At 44.8% G+C, this 26,542-nt stretch overlaps 1 long non-coding RNA gene across 13 annotated transcripts in view; it reads left to right on the top strand.

Moving 5' to 3' along the window:
- The window catches only part of LOC116216197 (uncharacterized), a 42,746-nt gene extending 17,436 nt beyond the window's left edge, over positions 1 to 25,310 (top strand). For 6 of the 13 annotated variants that reach the window (XR_004158623.2, XR_004158621.2, XR_014880993.1 and 3 more), the window contains 2 exons: positions 2,270 to 2,345; positions 2,966 to 18,498. This is a non-coding gene — a long non-coding RNA (uncharacterized LOC116216197). Of the gene's footprint in view, positions 1 to 2,269; positions 2,346 to 2,965; positions 18,499 to 18,964; positions 20,883 to 24,438 lie in introns of those variants that run through there. The other 7 variants (XR_014880999.1, XR_014880994.1, XR_014880997.1 and 4 more) reach the window with 7 other exon arrangements.
- Positions 25,311 to 26,542: the final 1,232 nt, after the last annotated feature.

The following is a 26,542-nucleotide window of genomic DNA, read 5'->3' as shown; positions in this document are numbered from 1 at the left end:
GTTTGCAATGTTTGTTCAAGCTCTCTAAATTTAAATGACTAACTTAAGCACATAATCTCCCTAGGCTGCCTATAAAAACCAACTGAGAAGGAAGGGCTCCTCTAGTGAGCAGTTCAAAAGCTCCTGCTTAAGTGAGCAATATTTTATTACCATGCTGTGCAATATCATGGGTATTTAGGGCTACATTTTTGTTTTACCTTCTTTCATGCTCCTTTTCTCCAGGATGATGAGAAGAATAAAAATGTCTCTGTGTATCTGTATTTGTTACACAGTGTATTTCACTATGCAAACCACATCATTAATAGAGATCAAGTGAATGAAATAGGAGTCTCCCCTTTCCCCTCCTGGAAACCCTTTCCTCAATATATAGAGGATAAATGTATAAAAATGGAAAAAAAAAAAAAAAAAAAAAAAAAGCCATCAAACCCTCAGATCTTGACTCTAAAGTCTAACAGCATTATCTATGCAGGAGTGGAGGTTGCTGTTGAAAACCCGTTCCTTGTATTTGGAGATGAAAAGCAAATTGGAACTCAAATGGGCCTGGTCCAAAGCTCATGGAAGTTGGGAAGCCCATGGTTTAGGAACCATTACACTAAATTATTCCCAAATCCATCTTGTCCATCATCCTATTTGCAGTGGGCACCACCAGTAGATGCTTCTGGTGAATGTTGGAATGGGTTTGCAATGGGTTAATTGTGACATTTGGTTACATACTAATACTCCAGATAGAAAACAGCTGAAGTCAGGTCTGACACATTAATGTTAGTTCCCCCTCTACATGTTACCTTAACATTAACTTTGCAAAATATAGGTTTTCTTGCTGCTGTAACTTCAGTATCTTTGGAGAAGCTTTATTTTTGTAAGAAAAATAGGGAGAATTAGGTTAGACACAATTATTGAGTACTCAGAGAGCAGTTATCAAGTGAATCCTGTCAAACTAGAAGGATTTATTGAGCTGCTTCTCTAGGGATATGGCCTAGATTCAGGACTATTCAGTATTTTCATTAATGAAGTGGATGAAGGGATGGGCAGCCCCTTTGTTAGTGTCAGCTAAGAGCAAGAGACAGTGGGGAAGAGGAGATTAGTGCTCGGGAGAGCTCAGCAATTAGGGGAATGATCTGGAAATAAACAGGATGCAATTTAGGGAAGATAAGTGCAAATCTGCACTTAGGTGGAAATGACCAGCTATAAAGGTACAGGGTGGGACAGAGCAGCCAGGTGGCACTGGGAGCTGAGGGCTGTGATGGATTAACAGCATGGCTGTGGAGGGAAGAAGAATTGGGCTGGGTTGTGCTGGCAAGGGATGTTGTGAGAGTTAATCCTTTCAGCTGCATCACTGGGACCCATTTCTGGCATTACACCTGGGGAAATAGGAGAAGGCAGTCCCTAGGGGAGCACACTGCAGAGAGGATGTCGGCAGCGCAGTGCCTGTGGGGAAGGAGGGAACGCATTTGTTTTTAGCCTGGGGTGGGCAAAGCTGAAAGGAGACTGGATAACAATCTTCACATGTGCTCAGCCTGCCAAAAAAGAGGAAGGTGGTGAACTATTCTGCATCCAGAAATTATCCCCTGTGGTTTAACCACGATTTTGTGTGGTTAGGAGAAAAAAAAAAGAGTGAGAGAGGAATTCTATGATTCTATGATTCTATTCTATGAATTGAGATGGTAGATAAGTTGACTTTACTGCTTTACTTATGAAGTACCTTAGGGCATAAAGCACATGATCAAACATAGTCGAGTTACTGTAGCTTAATGAGTTATTGCCTGTTGGCTGAACTATACTAATTAACCATGTGTGTGCTCTTAGCGTGCCTCAATTGCCTGATAAAATGGGCTCACTTAAATACTTGTGTTTTACACTGCAGCCAGGGCAGGCTGGAAGCCTTGCTTAAGATCAGTGATTACAGCTCATGGAGGGTGACTTCTAAGGGTTGGAAACTCGTCCTTGGTTCTCAACAGCTTATCTGGGCACGTAAGAAGGTGGGTGGCAAGGGAAGAGGAGCAGAAAGCAGACCTGAACAAGTGTAGTGTGCTCATTCATAGGAAACAGAAAAGTGGCTCCTTATGTAGAAACTCTGAGTTCTGTAAAAGAACCCATTGTTTTTTGTTTGGTAACAAGGGTAATTTAAAAATGAGCATTAAGAATGCTACGGAACACTGCATGCTATTGCATACACACTTAAGTTTCTCTCTTGTTTTTTAGTGTTTGCCAGTATATTGTTTTTCTTGACTCAGTTCCTCATGCTTCCTTTGATTGTTCACCATCATAGTGGCTGTTGCAGTTTCTCCTTGCCATGATGGGTCTTCCTTTCACTGTGATGATGGAGTGGAGACACCCTGGTGGTTGTAAGTATGGAGTATCCAGTGCTCCAGTTTTCTTCTGATACACTTTTCCCCTTCCTGCCTCTTTCTTTTTTTTTTTCTCCATTCTTCCTCTTTGCCCTTCATAGTGGTTTTCCCACTGATATCACCAGCTTGAATTATGTTGCTAAGGACGAACGTTTGGATTTCAGAGTATTTAGGGAAGCATTTTGTTTGCAGCAGTATTTATGTTTGGATCCTGTAAGTTGCCTCTTTGAAAGCAACTAGCTCATACACTTATAATATGAGCGTACAACATGAGAGAGGCAGCAGATTGGCAGCTCTGCCTAGCAGATGTGCTTGACAAGTGCCTCGTGAAACAAAAGCAGAGAGGTGTACTTTCTCAGTTTGTTTAATAAACTCACATAAATTATCCTGGAAGAGACTTGGAGAGCTTATCTCTTTCCTTTCTCTGCCCAGGGCGGGATCGAATACATCGCTGCCCTTTCTCATGGGTGTTTACCCCCATCTTACATTAATTTGCTGCTACAAATACTTTCAGTTTTCTGTAGGAAAGAGAAATGCTAAAAAATTTCATAAAGATATTTGACAGCATAACTGTTTTGTAATCTAATTAAGTCTAAAGTTGATTGTTTTCCCTTCAGGACATAAATTTGCAAGTTTGCCGATGATACGAAGTTGGGAGGATTGGCTGACATGCCTGAAGGCTGTGCTACCATTCAGCGAGACCTGGACAGGCTGGAGAGCTGGGCAGTAAGAAACCGGATGAGGTTCAACAAAAGCAAGTGTAGGGTCTTACACCTAGGGAGGAATAATTGCATGCACCAATACAGGCTGGGGGATGAGCTGCTGGAGAGGAGCTCTGCAGAGAGGGACCTGGGCGTCCTGGTGGACGACAGGTTGGCCATGAGCCAGCAGTGTGCCCTCGTGGCCAAAAAGGCCAATGGCATTCTGGGGTGCATTAAGAAGAGCGTGTCCAGCAGGTCGAGGGAGGTGATCCTCCCCCTCTACTCTGCCCTGGTAAGGCCTCATCTGGAGTACTGTGTCCAGTTCTGGGCTCCCCAGTACAAAAAAGACAGGGATCTCTTGGAAAGAGCCCAGCGGAGGGCCACAAAGATGGTGAAGGGCCTGGAGCATCTCCCCTATGAAGAAAGGCTAAGTGAACTGGGTCTGTTTAGCCTTGAGAAAAGACGACTGAGAGGGGACCTGATTCAGGTTTATAAATATCTGAGGTGTGGCGGCCATAGCGGTGAGGCCAGTCTCTTTTCAGTGGTACGTGGAGACAGGACGAGGGGAAACGGACATAAGCTGCAGCATAGGAAGTTCCGCACGAATGTGCGTAAGAACTTCTTTATGCTGAGGGTGACGGAGCACTGGAACAGGCTGCCTAGGGGGGTTGTGGAGTCTCCTTCTCTGGAGATATTCAAGTCTCGCCTGGACACCTACCTGTGCGACCTGGTGTAGGGAACCTGCTTTGGCAGGGGGGTTGGACTCGATGATCTCTAGAGGTCCCTTCCAACCCCTACAATTCTGTGATTCTGTGATTCTGTGAAATTTTTGCATTGGGAGAGAATCTACAGATACCTGGAGCTATAATGAAACAGCAGTGTGTATACTGTGTTTCATGAGTGCCTGTGACACAAAAACAAAGCTTCAGTCACTCTTTTCCTAGAATATGAGGAAGGAGGTGCTGTTATGCACAAAACCAGTAGCAGGGCTTTGCCTTCCACACTCTGGACCAAGGATATGATGTGTGACTTAGTTGAGATTGAAATTTAGTCAGGGTCTAGGGATTCTTTCTACAGCAGCATGGAAATAATTGATATCTGTGCAAAGTTCATATCCAGATGTAGATCTGCAATGGAGGAATGCATGTGGCCAACTGGAGCTGGCATTCATCTTATCTGTAGCTTAACTGCAGAGAAATTTTATCTCAAAGGAGTCCTCTCTGCAGTCCTTTCAATGCTGCTAATCCCCCTCTGGTATTGCCAAGGAAATATCAGACAATAACTGCTCCATGGAGATCTCCAGTGAAAGAGTCATACAAGAAGAACGTGAGAACAGCAGAGCAGTCTGCATTTCCAGTTATGTTAGAGCAACTGTATATCTACAAGTAGCTGAAAATCGTGCTGCTAGCACAGTTCTGTCACGTCCTTCAGGAAGTACTGCTTGTACACACAGACCCTAGTACAGACAGATTAAAAAACAAACAAACCATTTTCTCCTTCTGCATGCAACGAAGAACTGCATGCAGCTTGAAAGTGAGAGTGCACACTAGAAAAATAATGTTTGAATGAGGATCTTAGATGAAAGAAAGCCCATTTCTCTTACAGTGACTCCATGAGATTCATTCCTGCAAAAGACTAAAGGTGCGGGTAGTATTGGCATGTTCAAGAACAAGTTAGACAAATTTATGGACAGCTGAATCGTAGAATCATAAAACCATTAAGGTTGGAAAAGATCATTAAGATCATCTAGTGCAACCATCAGCCCATCCCCACCATAGCTACTATGTCCCTCAGTGCCACATCTACACCGTTACTGAACACCTCCAGGGACAGTGACTCCACCACCTCGCTGGGCAGCCTTACTAAAATCATTGTGCAACAACATTTAAAGAGAAAGACAGGTGATAGCAAAACACAGCCTGGAAACACCTAGCTGTTCCTCAAAATGTGCCGGGATGTGCATCTGGTTTCCTCATTCACTGCTGTAGAAGAGGAGAGGAGAGACATGCCATCAGGCATACAGCTTGTCTACTTTTGATTTCAGCACATTTGGTGAGGGCTGGAGTTGTGATGTATTTTCCAGAGCTCACAGCATCAAATAATTCTCAGTAGTGTCACAAACAATGTTGTTTCAGGTTGCGAGGGATTTACAGACAGGAGCCAAAGACCCTTGAAATCGATATCAATAATTCTGCTTCTCAAGCTGAAGGCAGATCTCCCACAGCTGTCAAGGGCTGTGGCTTTTTATGCCCCATCTATCCATAAGGAGGCAAGACCATCATAATTAGCTGCTAATTGAGGAGCCTGTCTCCGAAAAGCACAATTTCAGAGAACAAAGAGCCAGAGAGGCTCATTTCTAAGGCTAATTAGAATTAATTCATAGCTATAAGTGGAAGGGCTCCCACAGTCCTGAGACTCTCTTGCCCTCTCCTGAAGCAATGCTCTAAACATATGCATACCAATCATAGAAGGCTCAGTGTGACTTGTATGGCTTTTCTGTGATACAGAAATTGTGCTGCTGGTTAAAAATGAGTATGATTTTCATTCATTTTTTTTTTTTTTCCAGCACTGGTCTGTGTCTTCCTCCTGCTGCATCCACGACTGCAGTCCTCACCCAGGCTCGTAGAATGGCCTGGGTTGAAAAGGGCCATAACAAGCATCTAGTTTCAACCTCCATGCTGTGTGCAGGGTTGCCAACCAATAGAGAAGGAAGAGATCTTTCAGATCAGGCTGTGCTTCTTACCCCATCCTAAGCCCTCCTGAAGTTGGCTCAGGGACAGTTAATGTCAGGTACCTCTTTGAGCTGCTGGAGTCCATTTATTTTCATAGAATCATAGAGTTTGAGTTGCAAGAGACTTTTAAAGGTCATCTGGTCCAACTCCTCTGCAGTGAACAGGGACAGCAGATCCATGGCAGTTGCTTCCTCTGCCTGAACAGGGCTCCAGCACAGTCCCCAGTGGCCCTTCAAGTAGTGCTGGCACAGCTGCAGCTTGCTGTCTGGATGCAGTCTCGTAAATGCCTTCAGGAGCCAATTGTATTCTTTAAGGACTGAAGTTAAACAAAATTCTGTATAGTAAACATTTCAGTAATAGGTCAACCTACAGTATTTATGCCTTATTTGAGATCTCCTTGTCTCTCTTTTTTGTGTTTAAACAACCTTCCAGCACCTCCCACTGCTTGAGAACTGAGTCAATAGAAGAGCACTCAGAGAGGAAACGAACCAAACTCTTCCCTTACGGCAGTCGGTGCTTTCAAAACACCTCTGTTTTTGGTGCTCCCATTTTTGGTTGCCCAGAATCAGGTGCCTGTAAGATGAACTTAATTTGAACCCCTACCTTTGGAAGGCCACATTTACTTCATATCACTTGAAGCTAGGGACCCAAAAAAGAGCAAGATGATGATTGATTTGGAAAAAACGCAGGATAACACGTTCTCATTAGTGATGATCCTGTTGTGGAGGAGGTGGCCCCATGAGTTCTGCAGTGCTGGCCTCCCTGTGGAAGGATGTCTAACGAACCTTAGAAAATTCACAGTTTAATTGTGGGTGTCGGAAGCTGATGGTCCTAAAGCAGACAAGTCAATTTAACAGGAAAAAGGAGCGTGTGCTGCTCGGTAGTTGTGATGTGCCTCATTTGTGGCTCCAAATATAGTCGTATGTCTATATCTTTAGTTACCCACAGCTGAAAATCTGCTTTGTGAAACCTCTGAGAATGTGTGCTGGGGTGCATGTGAACATCTTGTTGTTGAAATCAAGAGACTGAGCTCCTCGAGCACCTTTAGATTTCCTGCTAAAGGAAAATGATTTTCTGGAAGATTTTCCAAAAGCTACTTGAATGGCAGAGAACTGGGTTGTATGAGGTTTCCAAACACAGCGTTGCTCCTTACTTAATGGCAGAATACCTCAGCCACCCCTTCAGACAGCTGTTGCTCCTGCCCTGCCACCACACATTGGTGCAAGAGATCTTTTACTCATCATTTCTGACAAGGTCTCAAGTAGTTCCCTGTTGCCAAATAGCAGAATTTTCTTCCCTGTACATATCAGATTCTTGCTGCACTACCGGCAATCCTACTTTGAGCTGGTGCTTGAAAAACTGAGATATGGTCTCAATGGGACTCGTGGTTTCCCATTAGATCTCAGTGGCTCATATCTGTCTGATTTGTTTATATCTGCAGTGGATTACATTTCTTGTATTAGGTCAGGAAAGCTAGTTAAGTTGTGCAGAAGTCCAATTTTAAAGACTTGAAAGCTCTTTGTATTTAACATCTCACTGACCTACTCTGTAGCAGAGCAACTAGATTACCACAAGAGCCAACTGCTTCTTGGGCATCATGCTCCTGGCCTGAATGCTCTACCTCTTGAAGGCATGAAGCATGGTATGGAACTCAAACTCTTTCCATGGGCTGCAGAATTTTCTTTAAGCACCTACTTGCTTTTCTTTTTTGTGCACAGATGAATTGTCTGTTTGAGATGAGAAGTGGAATCAGAGATACTGAAGTACCACTACAATGGCACTGGGACTGCACTGTACCTAAGTGATACCATATGTTGGCCTGCTTCTAGCAATTTGCTGTGTGACTACGTCAGCTCAGTAGGGATCTGTCTGGAAAAACAGTCAGGGTGAAAAAGAATAGCTGAAGAGAGCTTCTCTGAGCAAATGCTGACAGAGCTGCTGAGGGCCAACCCTAGAACCATCGTCTTTGATGGCTTTGTTTCCAAGCCAGGCAACCTACAGAATTGGTTACAACCAGGAAAGGAAGAAGACTGTTATAAAACACACTTAGGAAACGTCTTTGCCCTTCATTACACAGTCTGTAGGCAATGATTATCATCAGCCTTGGAGAAGGCACCCGACCAGAATACCAAATACTGTGTGATGTCATAGTGCCTGCCAGGGAACTGCGACCCGAGACAGGATAGAAACCAAAAATTTGCAAATGGTTCCAAGTTTCCTATCTGAACCCTGTCTACTCTATGAAGGAGTGCCATAGATTTCAGTGCCTGCATGACCCTTCTTTCTGTAGGACAGACAGACACCCTACAGCCTGTCTGAACACCAAAGGCTGTCTGGACACAGGCTAAACAATCATCTGGCCACACTGTGATCTGTTGTGAAGGGAAATAAATCCAGTGGAATCCTTATAGACAAGCACGTGTGGAGCATGGCTGATACCTCATTTACAACTCATAATTACTGCAGTTATAACATTTCTATCTTTAAATGGAACTCTATTCAGGTTATTCCTGTAACGTTTAGTTTTGAAGTCTTTTGTTTGTTTTCCTTACGGGGCTGAAAGTGTGTTAGGATCTGAAAGATTTTGGATCCGGAACTGCAGCTGCCATCCCAAAAAACATGTAAATAAAACAGGAATTCTGCAAATGGGAATCTGAAGCGGCTGTGGAGAGGATTAGGGATTAGTAAGGGATGATTCTGTCATTGTTCTCCTAATTGATAAAAGATGGACCACTGTTATTTTGAATAAAGCTGTTACCACACAAGCCTCAAGCAACTCAACAGAAGATCCTGTGTAATGGAGAATGGCTTCTGGATGTTGACCGTGTTCTTGTGAAATTACTGTACTCAGAGTACACAAGAGTAAGGAGAAAGATGAGGCAGTACCTTGCGGTACCTCTACTCCCTCTTTTTAAGCTTAAATGAAAAAATTACTTTCAGAGGAATCCACTTCATTTTTCCTGTCCTGAGCTGCCTCTCCCCTACTTCAGCCCTGCCATGTGCTCTGTATTCATTATTCCTGCTTGCCCAGGCACTGCCCCTTTTCCAACCTGGAGGTCCGAAAGCCAAAGCAAAGCATCTCTGTGTGATCCCCTCTTGTGGCAGCCTTCCATCCAATGCTTCTTCAGCATCTGTACTTGACGTCAGGCACACTGATGTTTACAGCAGCAGCCAAGACAGTTGGGTTAGATTACAGAGAGCTCAGGATAGCTTTACAAGGTGTACTTAGAAAGGTACGTCTATATTTACTCTGAACATCAGCATTTCTGTTGAATATCGCTGCACATTCAGATAGAATTCAACAGACAATATGTGAAAAGGAGCAGCACAATGCTTAAGCATCATCCTAATGCAGAGGTCATATTTTAGAGGACAAAAAGGAGGTGCCTGGCAACTCAAAAGGGTCATCTGTTAACTCAAAGGGGGTGTAAAGATGGGATTCAGAAGCAGCTGATCTCTGCAAGGCCTCTGAGCACATCTTTGCACTTGGCCTTCTAGTTGCTCCTAAGTCCAACCAACTGCTGAGCTCCACAGCCTCTCAGGGAGCTGTGGTGGGGTCATGTGTGCTATGCATCCCAAATGGGGCTGATGCCCCACGAGCTTTGGCCAAATTCCACTGTGCCAGCATTTGGAGATGATGTGTAAGGTGAGAACCAGCTCAGTCCTTTGAAGCTGAAAGGATGACAAGTTGGTTTAGATGTGAGACCATCTGTCTGGTTGGGGGCATTGGCCTCAAACTGAGGAGAAAGAGAAATCACCTGGGATAAGGAAGGATGAGAGCCACCAAAGAGCCTGAGAAGTTGTACTCCTACACATAAATACTGTACAAAGTTAGACAACACACCAAGTAAATTCTCACAAAGCAGCATGTCTTGCCTCTTTCCCAGTTCTATCACGGAAATATTTATGTCCACTCAGGGCTGCCAAATTTGCTTTTAATACCAATGTGTGGAGTCAAAACCATGCCACATCCAGTTGAAACTGGCTTTTGGGTACAAGCTCTGAGGAAGTTTTAGGCCCACGCGCACCAGATGACAAATGGTCATCTTTGAACACGAGCTGCTCTCCTTTCCTCCCTCCTCAGAAGCACGTGTGTAAACAAACCAGCCCAAGGAAGAGGCTCTGATTTTCCTTGCATTCTTCCAGCTTGAATCTCCTGTCCTTTCCCCCATGTCAGTCAGGGGAAAAAAAAGAAGAGCTCTGTTTGTTGTTGTTTGGCAGCTGCTCCGAGCCTGCATGAGAAGCAAGAAGGGCTGTGCTGGGGAAATCTGACTCCACTGCCACGAGGACCTGCAGGGAAACAAGAACTGCTGGATATGCCCAGAGGAGCCAAATGGTTGCAGTGGTGCCCTATTAGTCCAAGGGGAGTGTTTGGTATGCTTTTATATAGTCAGCATGAGTTGTTGGGTGGAATTAAGAGCAGGAGGCTCTTAGCCTTGCAATCCGGAAATATTTGTTAGGACTGGAATTTACACTTTCTCGGAGCTCCCTAGGGTAAGAACAAGAGCGGTGTGAATTTTAGAATTTTAAACTAGACAAGACAAAGCCCCGGTGGGTGAAACAGTCAGTGATCCTGCTCAGGGGCAGAGTGAACTGCTGGCCTCTCGTCATGTGTCTCTTCCATCCCTCTCTTCTGTGATACTATAAAAAAGCCTGACCCAATCCCGGGATTACACAAAGAATGCACTGCAACAAAGAGAAGCCCATGGCCTTTCTGCTCACCCTTTAGAGGTATTTAGGACCAGAAGAGAGGTTCGTCTGAATAGTCAGAATGAGATTCCTGGCCATGTTTAGCAAATGTTATCTGGGTTGAGCGGAAAAATATGTGCCCTCTTATTAGAATATTTTCTCCATGTTCTCCTTTAATCCAGGTGTCAAATGGAAGCAACGACGGCCATTGAAGCCATTCTTGTGTGTCTGAGAAGATATTTCTTCCTGCCTCTGTGTGAGAATGGGCCAGTCCCAATACTGCTTTGCAATTAATAGCCCTATTACTCTGTGCCATCTAGTTTGCTTTAAAATTCATGGTGCAGTTAGATGAGATTTGTTCCTAACAGGAAAAGTACAGAGGTGCAGGAAGACTGAGTCAGAACAGAGCTTTGAAATGCATCAAGCAACCATTTAATTAAAGAAGGGTGCTCTAATATTGTGTTCCAAATGATTACTTATTTATATACTCCTCAAATAGTGCTATTTTTAAACCGGGTTTTGAAGAGAAGACAATTTGTATTTCAACGTACGGACAGCCTTAAAGCTAAATGAGCTGCCAGCACTGCTCTGCCCAGGAGGAGCAGGAAAAGAAAATACTCCACATCCTCCCTAGTTCTTCTGTTGCCTTCCAGCACCGTACTGCCATCTGGAATTGTGCTGCTCAGTGTCCCCAGCCTTGCCACTGTATCATTGAATCAGTAAGGTTGGAGAAGACCACTAAAATCATCTAGTCCAACCATCAGCCCATCCCCACCACGTCCACAAAACAATATCCGTCAGTGCCACATCTACATGGTTCTTGAACACCCCCAGGAATGGTGACTCCACCACCTCCCTGGGCAGCCTGTTCTGATGCCCAACCAGTCCTCCTGCCAAGTGTGGGGATGTTTTCCGAATGCTGAGCATCCTGTGCTATATAATGCTCCAGAGAACAAAAAGCTGAGCCATATGTCTTGATGCAGCTCTCTCCAGTTGTTGTAAGGATGTGCTTGGAGTTGTTGGTGACCATAAGCCTGGGTAGATGGATGGGAAGAACTTTGGGGAGTTATGCTTTGTGGAGAGTTTGTGGGGAGTTTGTCTTCTGGTATTTTGAGCTTGTAGTTTGTGGGCTTCCACAAACTGAGGTGCAGACAGGACTTCAAGCTGAAATAAAATCAAAGGCAAACATTGCATCCAAGTGATGAGCTTCCTCCTTCCCTCCTCTGATATTAAATGAGTGCACCACTGTGGGATCAGAACCCAGAGATTTAGCTGGACACCATTTTACATCCGTTCTGCACTGGTCTGAATAACTATAAGAGATCCAAGGAAATAAATGTTAACTCCCATAAATCTTCAAAAACTTCAGTTTTTCTTAGGAGCAGAGCTGAGAAAGACTTTTGCGGGAAAGCATGAATGTTTGCTGAGTTCCTGAATAAATCTTAGCCCAGTTTGAGAGATTCAAAAGAGCACTGGCTTCTCCCAGTTCCTTCCCAAACAAAGGGCTGGACCCAAGTGCACTGAAGTCATAGAGAATGAGTCTCATTGACATCAAAGAGTGCTGAATCGGATGGGATGAAGGACAGCCTCAGCCAGGGACCAGCAGAAATGAAAGCATGTGATGTACGTGATCAGCAGCCACTAACCAACCACCCAGATTCCAGAACTGAGCCCTGCAAACAGTGAACTTGCAAACAATTCATGAAGATGTGCCAAAAAAATTCAAAGAAAAATATGTAAGGAAACTGCAATGTGTTTGTGGGTATTCTGTGAGCAGAAAAATATGTTATATTTGTGGTATAAATTAGTCCGTGGGAAGTATTCTCTCAGCTCTCTCAGCTGTGTGCAGCTAAGCCAGCTAATCAAACGCAAGCTTTTCTTCTGCTGCCAAAGGAAGCAGATAAGTATGGAGACATGGATGAAACAAGCTTCAATTTGGTTTTAAGAAAGGAGTTGCTGGTCACATCTCATTTCAATAGTTCTCATCTTCTGGATGGTCATTTTTTGCTGCTATTTAAATGCTTCAGTTTATTCTCTCGTGAGCACTAACAAGCCTTGGCTTGTCTGTATCAGTTTTCCATATGGCTTGTTTATCCATATCAGATCCTGCAAAGCTCGTCCCATCTCTTATCTCCATCTGATTAGATTACTGCAGTGTCCCATCGTGGGTTGACCAGGCTGCTTCTTCTCATGGGGAATGCCACCACTGTGAGGGCATCGTGTGTAAGTGGTAACCCAGAGCATTCCATTCTGACACCATCATGTCTTTCTCTGGCTGCAAAGGTGCAGGATTAACTGAGGATGAGAAGAGTCCTGGGTCCAGATGGATTAGAAAATCAGGTAGGAGCAGGAGCATACTTATCTGTTATGGTGAGCAAGAGCTGTGCAGAGGCAATGTAGTGAAGGACTGAGGATCAGACTCAGATCTGCTGTTCATATTTGGTCCTCTGCAGATGGACATGTTCAGGGTTGCTTGGGGACTGATGTGTGTTTTGTCTGTGGGTTCTCAGGATATTGAAAGGATCCACTGAATAATGGCCTCAAGTTGCACCAGGGGTGGTTCAGGTTGGATATTAGGAAACATTTCTTCTCAGAAAGAGTGGTGAGGCACTGGCACAGTGCTGCCCAGGGATGTGGTGGAGTCACTGTCTTGAAGGTGTTCGAGAATTGTGTGGATGTGGCACTGAGAGACATGGTTAGTGGGCATGGTGGGATGGGCTGACGGTTGGACTGAATGTTCTTAATGGTCTTTTCAGACCTTAACAATTCTATGATTCTGTGATTTAGATCTTCCTTCTGAACTTGGATCTGAACTTGGTTGCGAGGAGTGGAGCAAAGGTGCATATCTACAGTCAGGGAGTGGTGATTTCTGGTGTTAGCTATAAAGACTCTGCCAGGAGCTGTGTGTGTACCTGCGGTTATTGGACACATGTAGCCCATACCTAAAATTAGTCATCCAAAATAAGAGGCAAAGGAATGAAGGGTATTTAGTGTGAAAATATAGAAAAGCCAAGGAGTTTTTGTAGATGAGAGACCAGACTCTTGGAAATAGAGTGCACTGGGAAAGGTGGGACTCCAGGACAAACTTGTTTACCTGCACATTCTGGCAACCAAGACAGCTGCTCAGTGCAGGTTTGGGTATGAGGATTACAATTGCATTCACCAAAAGAAAAACAGGTTCAGCTGGGTTTCTAACATGGGGCAGCAACCACAGGCAGAGTACTCTTGACTGTCCCACTGCTGGAAGGCCAACTCTGCCACTCTGGAGGTGGGCAGGAATAGACACAGGTGGGCATAAATGCTCTCAGACACCAACCAGTTCCAGTCCTCATCAATCTTTTTTTCATCGAGCATCACAAAGTGCTCTACAGATCCAATGACCCTGTGACAACTCTTTCCCACCAGGAAACTAATGTTACCATGTGAGACGTCTTCCTCAAGATCACACATTAGACCAGCATGGCACAGGCTGCATGTTGATCAGCTCACCAAGGATAACACATCTCCCTGGCAAGTCCCTGTCACTAACACCAGCGTGTGCCCTCATTGCCTTTCAGCCACTCAACCAGCTGCTGCTGCTTGCTGCACGATCAAAATCCTATTTGATATGGTCCTTCTGCTGCTGCTGTCACTTATGACCGCTCTTACCTTCAACCAGACTGCTATTTTGTGGGTTTTTTTTCAGTGTCTTTTTCCTTCTTTGCATTAAGTGCAGTGAGGGTTTTTGTGTGGCAGATGCTGCTCAGCATTAATTGCTTTGCTTTGCGATTATGTTCTCATATAGTGATTTTCAGTGCAGCAGGTCTGTCACGTTTCATACCCTTTCAGAGAGCACCATGTTTTAATTGCTCACAACCAATGCTTCCTCACTCTTTGCTCCTCCTAGCATAAACTATTTTCCAATTGCCAAGGCTTGCACACCAATACCTCCACCTTTTGTCTGCCACAGACAAAGGGCTACTGAGTGCTGCTCTGAGACTCACTGAAGTTCACAGCATTAGTTGTTTAAAAGTGATTTTTTTTTTGAAGCTACCATGTCCAATGTGCTTAGTGGTGCGTGCTGGCTTGCTGCAGTGATGCTGTTTGGGTGTCTGCATGTTTGGCCATGGTTCTGCTGATCAGGGAACTGCCTGGAGGGGCCTTGGGATGGAAATCCCTTGGCCTTACTGGGCAGTGCTAGGGTTTTCATGTTTCCATTAAGCCTCGGGATGGCCTCTATGCTACCAAGTAAGCAGCTCTCTCCCACTGCCCTGGTGATGCCATAGAGAAATAGGAAGAGAGCAGACCAGCCTGAATTGTGACCCCCACCACAGGGCTTTCTGCAGAAGGAAGAAATGCTGCAGCAAGCACTTGGCATGAGATTGCCTTGGCAGTCTCACAGGAGCAGGTTTACTGTAGTGCACTGAGTGGGTTTTTGCCATTTGTCTCAATTAACACCACGGTTGGTGACACAAGATGGCAGCTGCTGTCTTTGTGGTTGTATCCACCACTGACATCCTGCTTGAGTGCTTCAGAAGCCAGGCTGGTGACTCAGCCCTGAATTCAAATTCTTTGGTCCGATCTGACTGAGTGGGTAAACACATCTAAAAAAACGCATATCAACTCAAAACAGCCTACACATAACATTTGGGTTACTCTGCCCTGTAAGGGATGTTCTGCAGATTGTGGTCTCCCACTTCTCAACTGATGGAGAGTGGTACTGTTTCAAGTTCTCAGGGCTCTGAACTTCAAGTGCAGCTTTTGGTCCTGCACTGGTTACAAGATCTCCTTGGACTCTTGTCTTTGCCTGGGGATTCCTTCAAAGTCCCTTTGGCTCTGTGTACACAGGCCTGAGGAGTAACAATAATTGTTCCCTCGTGCCTTCATGGTGCAAAGGAAATGCTGCTGGACACATCTAGTTACACTCCACTTAACTACTTTTAATGATGAACTGTCCTTCAACTGGCAATAATTAATACTTACAGTAATTAACATTCAGGGACTGGAAGATGTAGGAAGAGTTCACCAAACAGTGCACCTGGACAGGATGATGGGAGTTAGACTCAGAAGTGAACAGAACCTAGACTTATTTTCATTTTTCAGGGACTTGGTTAGCTCTGGTCTGTTTACTAGTTGGCTGTTCCACTCTCTGCTTTCAGAAGCTTTCCTATGCTTCTCACTGGTGCTACTCTGAGCGTTCATTCCTGCGTTGTCCATTTTTGTCCATGGCTAAGGTGGTTTCCATGAGCTTCTCCAGGATTTCTTTTGCCCATCTCAAGGATGAAGCTGGACAGAGTTCAGTGGCTTCAAAGAGATGTGCAAATCTATCATTGCAAACAAAGTTTTGTTGGTTTTCTTTTGCTGAGAAAGAACATCCTCCATTCCCAGACATTGTTTGCTGCCAAAGGTATTTGTCTAATTCAGCAGAGCTCCTATCATGTCCTTTCCTGCCTTTGCTTTTCTTTGCTTTATGTGGGGAGAAAAAAAAAAAAAAAAGGCTTGTTATTTTTATAAGAGCTCAAACTTCATAAGAATAATTTTACACTGTGGTAATTGCACTGAAGTAGGAATGACTGTGGGTTTTGAGCTCTGAATGGAGGGTCTGGGCTACGGGAGGTGTGGGAACATTTTTTGAAAAGAGATCTGCCTCAGAAAAAAAAATCATTTACTGTTTTGAAAGGATTTTTGTAGGGTTTTTTAATTATTATTATTAAATCCAGAGGTTTTTGGAAATTCTCTTCCATGCAGGCCACAAAGTTGCATTTTCATCATGATGCTGAAACAAGTAAGAAATCCAAAGGAGACAACTACTGTCCAAATAGTGCAGCCAGTGGACACGGGCTAACAGTCAATCCTGGTGGAAGGTAAGCACAGGGAAATGGGAGGAAAGTCAGAACTGAAATGAATGAGATAATGCCATCACAGAAATAAAATTTGAAATCTCTTCTCTTTTAAGACTTTGGTGCTATGGAATCTTATTGCTATATGCTGAGGTAACCATGCCATATAATGTATATTCATGGCTACCACTGAATTATGTGTGGATTTATCCTAATAACATTCCTGTTTCATGGTTTTGTAGTACTTAAGTGGTGAGAAACTGGAACTGATGAGACCAAGACTCAGGTACTCACGTAACATCAGAAGACAGAGAGAAGGGATTTCTCATGCCATAGGCTGGTTGAATTATTTCTCATTTTTCTTGCAGATCTCCTAATTCCTGAAAGATAGGCCAAGAGTTTTACATAGGGATTCACATAGGAAACCACTCCGTGGGTGCTCTGGGAGGTCTTGCATTCTGTGGAGGTCACACAGTGTCTCCCAGAGGAGAGAGGGGCAGATGGCCAAATAGCATGAAGGGCACGAGGAAGCCTCAGGTTTCCTCTCAGACTCTACCACAAGCTTGCCTTGAGGCTTTGGACTTCCTTTAGTTCTGTGTTGTTCATCTGCAAAAACATGTAAAGCGTCTTACCTGTTTTGCCTGAAAAATGATGAATTTCTGTATTAAGCATGCTTGGGTCTGTTGATGCTGAGCTTAGCTGAAAGTTATCAAAGACAAAAAAAAAAAACAAAAAAGCTAACATGGAAATCACCTAACCCGTAGCTACCCATTTGTATTATGATTTAGTTCATTTTGCATTTCTAGTACTTAATAAAAGTAGTTCTTGGAATGGAAACAGCAGAAACCCTTATGTGGTCCTGGCATGGGAGATGACAGGCCCCATACCTGGCTGCACAGTGCACTTATCTATTTAGATTGCACAGTATCACCTCTCCCCGTGCTTTTGCCCAGCTTCCATCTTTCAACCGTCAGTGCTACCACCGAATCTTATTGCCTTTGCTCAGAGCTGATTGCCTGCCATCATCCTATCAGGCACTTATACCTCGTTCTCCTAATGTAATTTATATTAAACCAATTTATATTATACAGTGAGTGCCTGACGGAGAACGTCCCCACAGGAGGCTTATGTGCTGTTTTTTCTCAATGGTGTTTAGCTGATCTGCTGACAGGTATTACCTCTTCCCATAGGCTTTGCCTCAGTTATACCCTCAGGCCATGAAAGCTGATGCAATGCAGTCACTCCAAGAGCAGCTCTTGCTTCTCAAGGATTACTCTGCTGTCTTCCCTTTGAGATGCAGGATGAATACCTGGTCTTCCAAAAGCCCCCAAAATCTGCTTTGGCCTCATGAAAACGCAGAATCATAGAATCGTACGATTTAGAAGGCACTTTTAAAAGTCATGAAGCTCAACTTTGCAGTGAACAGAGACACTTACAGTTAGATCAGGTGCTCAGAGCCCCATCTAGCCTGGTCTTGAATGTCTCCAGGGATGGGGCATTCACCACCTCTCTGCACAACCTGTTCCAGTGCTTTTCTATTTACTTTAGATCTCATTGCATTTGATTCTCTTTCTCTACTGCAGCTTTCTCCATCTCCGTCCATCCAGTTCATAAAAACATAAAATCAACAATGTCAATACTAATATGAACAAAAAGGACACATGAGAGCTGCTTAGTGGTCAGCGGTGCCCTGCTGTCACAGTATGTCAGCAATGGACCCAAGCCTAGTTAGGATTTTCATCCACATGTGCTATTTACCACTTACATCACTGGAACGATGGTGATAGAAATAGACTCAATGCCAGCTCCACCAAATCCTCTTAACCTTTTGTAGGTATAATTCAACTCCTTCAGCTTTTGTTCATGTTTCTTTATATCTCTTAGATCTATATGGTGCTCTGCATGCTGGGTCTTTTGGGAGTATTAGGAAATGGGCCAGCAGACAATCCAAAAGTAGATATAAGCAGCTTCAGGTCATTCCTGTTTGGCACTGGTGAGGCCACAGATTAAGTACTGTGTTGAGTTTTGGGTCCCTCACTGCAAGAAAGACATTGAGGCCCTGGAACATGTCCAGAGAAAGACAATGAAGCGAAGGGTCTGGAGCACGAGTCTTATGGGGAGTGGCTATGGGAACTGGGATTGTTCAGTCTGGAGAAGAGGAGGCTCAGGGGAGACCTCATCACTCTTTACAGTGACCTGAAAGGAGGTTGTGGCGAGATGGGAGTTGGCCTCTTCTCTCAGGTAACAGCGATAGGATGGGGGATAATGGCCCTGAGTTGTTTCAGAGGAGGTTCAGACTGGGTATTAGGAAGAATTTCTTCTCAGAAAGAGCAGTGAGGCATTGGCACAGGCTGCCCAGGGAGGTGGTGGGATTTCTGTTCCTAGAGGTGTTCAGGAACTGTGCACTAACTGTGGTTAGTGGGCATGGTGGGATGGACTGATGGTTTGACTAAATGATCTCATAGGTCTTTTCCAACCTTAATGACTCTACAACTCTATGACTTCCAGAAGTCGGGAGAGGGTGTCTAGCATGGCCACTGTATTTACCCAAGAGGTATTGGTGTCTGGTGGCTAATATGGGGGGCAGAAGACCATTAAGCTCTTCCTTTTCCTATCCCTCATTACGTCTATGCTTCTGATATAAACTTGCATGATATATATTGTGATACATCTAGGCTGTGATATAAACCTGCACTGACGGACAAAGCCCTGCCAGAGAGGTGTGCAGCACCTCTTACACAGCAGCATGAGGAATCACCATGCTTTCCTTGCTCATGCTTGGGAGCTGAACCGTCCTCCTCCTCTCACCCTGCCTGGCATCATTTGCAGAGGAGTCTACATTCTCCGGAATGACGGGGTTCTGAATCAAATTTCCCCTATGTTCTGGTTTCTGCCCAGTGTGAGCAGTAGGTCTTGCCACCAGTTGAACCCCAGCCAAAGGACGCTGCCCATACAAGAGGCTGCAACAAACCTGCTGTGCAGAGAGAGCTGGGTGTGACGTCCGCATGTCCTGCAGGCTGCAACAAGAGGCTCAGCCCTTCTTTCTCCACTGACCTTTTTCTGAGTAACATTTGTGCTTCCCTCATTGTTCTCCCCCAAGTGACAGCATGACAACCTCTGGGCACTGAGGTCCTGCAGCACTCCACAGACTTCCCCAGCAGCTGGATGAAATAGCTCTGCTTGCAAAGCCACTTTCCAGTAAGCATGCAGTGCATGGCAGGGATAGAAACACCGTACAGAATCCCACTTAAGCCAGAGATACAGATGTACCCTTTAGGGTTTTGGGTTTTTTTTCTTAGTGGCATTTATTCTTTGCTCTGTTGAGTTTTACAGGCGATGGCTGCCAGCCATACTAAAATAATTGCGTGACTTTGCAAAAACAATTCATTTTTCACTGCTTCCCCAGCACTGCCAGCTTTCTGTGGCTTTTTAGCAAATGTCGTGCTCTTTGGTGATTTGCCTAGACTTACATGGGATTAACCACAGAAGCTCAGCCTTCACCAAAGAACACATCCTTCGCCCAGAAGTTGGAGGAGGTGATCCCCAAACCAAGGGTGCCCAGCTCACCTCCCGCAAGGTATAACCCACCAGCACGCCCCGTGTCAGGGTGCAGCCTTGCTAATAGCACTGAACAACAATTTTCATTGTCGTGGTCTGCAGGGCTCCTGGGAACGAGCACAATGAGATATTTACCAGCACAATGGGACGTTTGCTGGAGGGCTGCCGGTGCGCGTTGGGCACAGCTGGCACTGCACGTGCTGCCTGCTCACCGCGCGCACGCTCACAGCTGCACATCGGCCAGCTCTGCCCTGCTGGGGAAGGAGGAAAAAGAAAAAACAAAAAAACAAAAAAACATTCAGCAAAGGAAAGATTAAACCTTTCAGAAGGAAGTAAATTATTTGAATGAAAGCATTTCAAGGAAGTGATTTTATCGCTCTGAAATTTTATCCATCCTTTGAAAAATAAACAACCTTGGTAACTACTTTTTCAGGCTACATTTTGCTGGCAAGTTTAATCTGCAGAAAGGATTAGCTTATCCGTGGATGGGACGTGCTGCACACACCCTGTTCCCATGCAGATCCACGCGGAGGGGAGCTGCCTTCCAGCGCAGTGCTAGGACATTTTTATGTAGCTGCATCAAATGACTGCAAAGACCATTAGGACAGTTTATCGTTGGAATCTGCAGGAACATACTGTACCCAAAAGGAAAATGCTCACTGATAGGGGAAGTGCAGAATTTGTGATCCTTGTAATTATGCAGATGATCCTCTCCAGAGGGCTGCGGTATGTGAGTCTGCAGTGAAGCTCCTGGCTGCAGCATTTCCACTGTGCTCTGACACCCAGCTGCTCCCGCTCCAGGTCTGCTGGCTGCAGCCCAGCCTGGCACATCACCATGAAGGGTTTTTTTCCTCACTGGAGATTAATAAAATTCCAATATACAAAAGTCTCTTTGAAATGCTGCTTTTTTGGCAATTTCTATTGTTGCTGCACTGAGCCCTTGTAGAAGTTGGCACCTTGCAGCTCACCATAGTGGAGACACTGGACACATAGGAGGTGATCAACTTTTATGGAATCATAGAATCATAGAATTCACAGAATCATTAAGGTTGGAGAAGACCATTAAGATCATCTTGTCCAACCATCATCAGCCCATCCCCACCATACCTACTAATCGTGTCCCTCAGTGCCACATCTACACGGTTCTTGAACACCTTCAGGGACAGTTAATCTATCACCTTCCTGGGCAGCCTGTACCAGTGCCTCACCACTCTTTCTGAGAAGAAGTGTTTCCTAATACCCACCTGAACCTCTCTTGGAACAACTTGGAGCCATTCCCTATAGTTCTATCACTGTTACCTGAGAGAAGAGGCCAACCCCCACCTCACTACAATCTCCTTTCAGGCAGTTGTGGAGAACGATAAGGTATCTCCAGATCCTCTTGTCTCCATACTAAACAATCCCAGTTCCCTTATCTGCTCCCCAATAAGACTTGTGCTCCAGACCCTTCGCAGCTTCATTGTCCTTGTCTGGATACGCTCCAGGGCCTCGATCTGTTTCTCATAGTGAGGGGCCACACTTTTCAGAGCAAGGTGCCATTGCCACCACCAACATAGGCAGGCACTACACAGGTCAGTCACTTCCTCCAAAAGTATTCTCCCAGTTGCTGGCCCAAGTCTCCTTTGACATTAATACCAAAGGCAGAAACAAAAGGTCCTGTCCTCCCGCTGTGGCATTTCAGCTCAGAATGCTGCCAGATATGAAGAGCTGCTTGCTTCCCAGCATGAAACGGAACTCATGTGCTAAAAACCTGGAAGGTTTCCAGGCAGGAAAATCACCCTGGGATATTTGCACTGTAATTTCTTATAAGAGCACTGCAGACATCCGAAAGAATTAGGAACTCAATGATGTTCTCCTCAAGGGTCTCAGAATACATCAGTAGGGTCAATGGGCAACCACAGAGGTGCAAGCTCTGCTACTGGTATCCCACATCACCATGTGAATGCCATGCTCCTCCCAGACAAGTTCTGTTCCCATATAAGCCTTGTCCTGCTGTGTTCCCATCAAAACCTGACAGAGAACCTAGAGCATCCTGAGGTTGCAGGGCTGCACACCTCTCACAACCCTAGGGCAGCTTTTCAGTGCAGAATACAATCTCTGCATATATCACGTGATCAGATAAAGCAGAAAGTTAACTACAAGTACACAGGACAGAGTATGATATTAAGCAGGCAATGTCTGCTTCTAACCTGAGAGCTTATGGTGGGGTTTAAGACGTGTACCTGTCACCCCACTGCCCTTGTGAGACGTCCTTGTGCTGGGGTGTGCTCTACCATGTTCATCAAAACTCTTCCCATTAGCACTGAGACAGGCAGAACAGAAGGGAGTCGAGAAGCTGCTGTTCCAGTTTTCCTGATAGGGACCCAGAGGGAGTCGAGAAAAAGCATTTTGCACAAGGCCATGAGAAACAACTGTTTCAAATCTGGGAAACAAGCCTGAACCTCTTGACTCCCAGTGTCTTTTCCTCTTTGTCTGTAACCTGACACAGTTTTCCAGGCTCTGGGAGCTGAGGCTTCCTATCTGCAGTGCAGAGGGCAGTCAGACTGATGCAGAGTGAAGCTTTGCTGCCCAGCTCCTTGACAGAGCCCACGGGACTTGTGCACATGCAGCTGGGCACACCATGTAAACTGCAGTGGGATGGCACTTTTGGTAAGGGGACAGCCTGGACTGGCTTTTGGTAAAGTGTCAAAAGCTCTCAGTTCTTTGTACCCCAGTCTCTGCATTTCCAGTGCAGGTCTTCTGGGAGCAATGTGCTATTAATAGCTGCTTGTGCAGTTATAAGCTATAGGGGAGGGAAATGAAGATTGCACAGGAAGAATTTAAATAGCTGGGCATGTTCAAGGGGCAGAACAAGAAGTGCTGGTAGCTTACTACAGGTAGCATTGCAGGAGTCAGAATATGGAGGGCAGGGACCTTTTGCAGTGCCAACTGCCAAACATAAATCTATATACATCCCATTCCCACAGTATAACATTGCAACAGACGGCTGCAAGGCAAGAGTGAAGGCTGTTGTGAAAAAGCATGGTTGGAAGACTTGTTGCTGAAGGGAAAGGTGGATGTTCGGAGCAGAATTTATTGGAAGAATGCAGCCCCTGAGCGTGGTTTATGTGCCAATAGGCTATTTATATGAGAAAAGAGTTAGCTGAGCGAGTTCTAATGTTGGAAGCCTACAAGATGAAGAGGCACCCATCTAGGAGTGTCCCAAAGAGATGTGAACCTGGGAAATGCATTTAATGGGGATGACACACTCTTTACTTGCTGGGGAAATGGCTTCAAACTAGAAGACGAGAGATTTAGACTGGGTATAACAAAGTAGTTTTTTACAATAAAAGCACTGGAACAGATTGCCCGGAGAGTGGTGAATGCCTTGTTCCAGGAAACATTCAAGGCCAGGCTGGACGGGGTTCTGAGCACCTGATCTAGCTGTTGGTTTCCCTGTTCATTGCAAAGGAGCTGGACAAGATGAACTCTATGGATCCCTTGCAACAAAGAAATCTATTGTTCTATTGCTCTATTATTCTATTATTCTCTGACACATTTTCCTGGGGAGCATTCTTGTTAAGGTGTTCAACTTTGCAGCACCAGTGATCCTCTCATTGCTCAACCTTGGGACTGCAGGATGGGGGCTCAGAGGCCCCATTGCCAGGACTTACAGGGATGGGCACTGTCATGCTGGATCAGCAGCCCTTCTCTAACATGGGGCTCTGCTCTTTTTGTTCTGCAGATTGCCATGCCCAAAGCATAGAAACATATATATTTGTGTATGTACATATATACGCCTGAGCCTATAAGAAGTCAAACAAAGCATTACAAATGTACGGTGAAGAAATAACAATCTGCCTTCTCTGATTATACAGCCTGATTTACTGGGCTAAACAATAGGTTTATTGCTCTGTGCTACGTAATTGTTATTAGAGGATGCATCTGGTCTCTGAATAGAAATGAACTTTAGTGAAGGCGAAGTATTCCAAGGAAGAAAACAATTATCAAACCAGATCTATATAAGTACAAAAAATTAGCTGGAAAAAGTCAAATAAATTTTAAATGATACATATTTATAAAGGCTGTAGCAGAGTGTGTGGCTCTTCAATATTATAGTAGCCAAGCCATGACTGCCCACTGGAGACTTCTTCATTTCTTTTTCAGATACAGAGTCGCAGACACTTCTGAGATTGCTAGAGATTGTCAAAGCTTGCAAGAATAACAAACTCTGCTAAGTACCTGGATAAATGTCCAGGGCAGAAAGTGGGTCTGCAGCCTGCCAGAGCTAGGAGGTAGTGGGTGGGGAAGAGGAGTTTGCTGCATTAGGCCATGCTGCCTGGTGTAGAACTGGGGACTCAGCAATGTTGTGGCATGGCTGTCAGCACTTATTGCTGTGACAGGTTTGTGACAAACCAGAGGAAAAAAAAAACAACCAAGCAAGCCCACAGCAGACTTAAGGAGATTAAAAGGACTGAGTGGTTAGACCCCACTTGGGTCTTTCTCAGTTTTTTAATGAGGCATAAAAGGGGCCTTTGAAGGTAAGCTTTGATTTCTCTTTTTCCTGCTTGTTTTGCTGCATTAGAAATTTAGATTGCCCTTGCTTTCCCAGGAAGGCTCAAATGTGAACAACTTTCAGCAGCACAGGAGACTTGCAGCCACCAGCAGCCTCTTTCTCTGGGCTGCCAATGGCCATGGCACCCAGCATGCTGCCTTCCCCACAGCACTACCCAGAGCAGCAATTTCAGTAGCAATGAGCTGTTTTTGTCACTCATCCCATGATATCCTCAAAGGTGGTCAGGCTTTTGGAGCTGATGAGCGTGCACACCTTGAAAGAAGTCAAGTGTTCCCAAGATTCTTCGACATGGCAGCCAGAAATGAAGGCTTTCCACACAAATGGCCTATATAACCCGTAGGATGATTTATATGAAAGCTGTGGTTAGAGGAAGAGTATGAACAGCAGACTCTGGGAGAATAATTTTGTGCCATTTTTAAACATACACTCACTCACATGTCCGGATGCCTCATACTGCAGAGGAGCACATCAATGAGGAAGATGAAAATTGATTGCTTCTTTCCTGGACTGGGGATTTCAAGCTGTCACACTCATGTCTGTGTCCTACCAAACCGTACTGTCGTGTCCAGGCATGCGAGAAAAATGTGAGTCATGTCCCTTTGAAACTAGGAACTGAGCTAGGAAAAGTACCCTTTTTCTGAAAAAAGAAAGTGCTGACATTCTTATTTTTCTCTCTATAACTATTGGAGTTACAGCTTTGGAAGAAAATGTTAAATTTTTAGGAAAAATCAAATGTAAGATTTTTATGTGTTCTAGATGATGTCTTATGAGATCTGTCATGCTGTGATACTTGGACTTAATTCATGAGGCTTAGAGGCTGGAAACTGGATACACAATTGTCTTATAAAAATGCAAACAAATCAAGAAGGTCTTCAGTTTTTCTTCACAGTAACAAAGAGCTTAATAAAGAAAAGATGTTAATACTAAAACTTCTGTGTTTCTGCCTCGTTCTGTTTCTTATACCAGCTTCCATAAGTTTCTACTTTCCTGTATTGAAACAAAAAAGCACAGAGGGCATTTCTTTTTAACTTCTTCCTTAAGTTCCGTGCCTTTTTCCCTTTTCTATGTGAAGTTCAGAAAAGAAACGGGGAGAGGGAGTGCTCTCTGCTACCAGGGGATGTCTCAAAGCCAAAGGCAGCTTGTGCCATTGCTCACAGAGGCCCTAGCACTCCTATGAGCCACCCTTCAAGCCACACGTTAGCCCCAGGTGTCAGTGATGGGCAATTCATTTTTCCCATCCTCCTGAAGTTGCTGGAAAATGTTGTTTTATGGACCAACAGTTGAAATGCTGGGAGGTCAGAGACCTGTGCCATGTTACAGTTCAGGAAAACTGTTTCATTCCTTCTCACCATCCATTTCCAGCAGATGGTTGATATTAAGGAAAAACACAGCAGTTTACAGTGTTAGGACTTATCTCTCATTACCTTTGGAATTACAAATGTGTATTTTTTCAGCTATGGCAAATATTCAGATGGAGAAATACTGAAAGGAAAACTAAGCATCAAACCTTTTGGAAACTAACAATGCTGCTTAATACCTGGTGCTGCGTTGACCATGGCGAAACTGCCACCCAAGCAAATCAGAATATTTAGAGACCACGGAATGGAAGCATAAGGAATGAGGCTGCTTAACATGGAGCATGAGAAAAGCCTTCAGGAGCCCTGAGGGAAGCTGAGAGCATGACTCCACTGCATCTTGATTCCTGCTGTCAGCAGCTCAGGGACCCATATGCATTTCCACACCTCTGTCCCACCACCATCTGACCCTTCGGGATGAGCTACCAGGGCAGACAGGATGAAAACTACTCCCCATTCCTTGCAGAGATGTTTATTGCAGGTGGAGTTCCTTGAAGGTGCACACTATGGGGCCAGGCATGCATCAGCACTTGCCCGTAGAAGGGGTGGGAGCATGGGGATGGGAGCATGGGGGTGGAGGGGTGGTAGAACAGCAGCATCTCCATCTAATACTGATGGATGTTTTACCCATAGTGAGCAAAAACACAAAGCTGGAGCTGTATCCCTGCCTGATGTAATGAGTTGCCCTGGGTGCTGCACTAAATCCATTAAGCAGTGGTTAATATACATATTGGAAGATTAAATATAATTCGTAAGGGAACTTCTCACTGGCAACGTTTTCCTCT

Source organism: Meleagris gallopavo, chromosome 1 (assembly GCF_905368555.1).
Source record: "Meleagris gallopavo chromosome 1, MGAL_WU_HG_1.1, whole genome shotgun sequence".
Taxonomy (NCBI): domain Eukaryota; kingdom Metazoa; phylum Chordata; class Aves; order Galliformes; family Phasianidae; genus Meleagris; species Meleagris gallopavo.
The sequence above is the reverse complement of the archived record's forward strand: the minus strand, read 5'-3'. Positions and strand labels throughout refer to the sequence as shown.